This window comes from Papilio xuthus, unplaced genomic scaffold (assembly GCF_000836235.2).
Source record: "Papilio xuthus unplaced genomic scaffold, Pxut_1.1 DF829660.1, whole genome shotgun sequence".
NCBI lineage: Eukaryota > Metazoa > Arthropoda > Insecta > Lepidoptera > Papilionidae > Papilio > Papilio xuthus.
In genome coordinates, this window is record NW_013528989.1 from 2,843,814 (window position 1) to 2,844,993 (window position 1,180).

Sequence of the window (1,180 nt, forward strand, 5' to 3'; positions counted from 1 at the left end):
ACATAAAGCTGGCGCCGCAGCACTCCGGCTGGAACCACGGCGCGCGCTCCTCGCCCCCCGCACCAGTCATAGGCATCAGGAACGACTACAGCCTGCTGGAGAACTCCTCGCTGGACCCCGCCTCGCTCAGATGTATGTACACACAACAAACACTTAACTGTATCACGTGACTATTGTAGAGATAAGTATTCCTGTTTATATTATTATTCTGTTTTCAGCAAATTCTGAGGCATTGGGTTTTAGAAAAGGATCGAGCGAAAAGTCAACGAAAGCCGACAGCGAGTGAAGAACCACCTCACACATATATATATATATATAAATTGAACAAATGATAAGGCTGCTATATATAAACTTAATCTCATTTAGAAATATTGAGGAATTTAATGTCACATAATTGCATATATCTTGATAGAAGATCTTCCGTAGACTGACATTAATGTAAAATGTAATTTTAGTTAATAAAAAATCTAGTTGAAACCGGTTTGTGAAATCGGTTGTAACCGGTTCAGACCAGTTTTGTCAGTGTACATTACTATATATTTAATCATAAATCAATTGAATTCATCTTTATATATGATTCGTGTAGTACATAACAATGTGATATATAAATAAGTACATAATGTGAGCTCTGCGTTTCATGTGTTTGTTGTCTTGTGCCAACTTCATCTTAATTAGAAATCTGAAACACGCCAAAATGTGAAAACAAAACATTCCTGTCAATTTGTTTATATCAAATCAATATGGAATCATTTGTAAATAAATGTCAAACTTATCTCGCGAGGTGACACTGACACTAAAGTACTGTCCTTCAACTGTAGCTTCTCTTTGTCATCGTCATTTCCTATAGCTATGTACATTTACATACATATTTTCTGTCACAAAACAGATAACTTTGATGTTTGTCTCTGAGAGCGATAACTTCGCCTGTCACCTGTCACCCGTCACCTGTCGCCTGTCGCCGTGCACGAAGGTGACAGGATATTATCGCAACAAAATGTATACACAGTGGATCTCATTCGTCTATTTGAATAATTTTTTGATACATTCGTAAGATTTTTTTTTTTTTTTTTTTTCTGATATTATTTTAGTATTATGTTAAGTTTTATATATATATGTGTGTGTGTCCACTGTTGTTATTTTGATATTTATGTACTTTGTTAATACAAATGTGATGATCTCC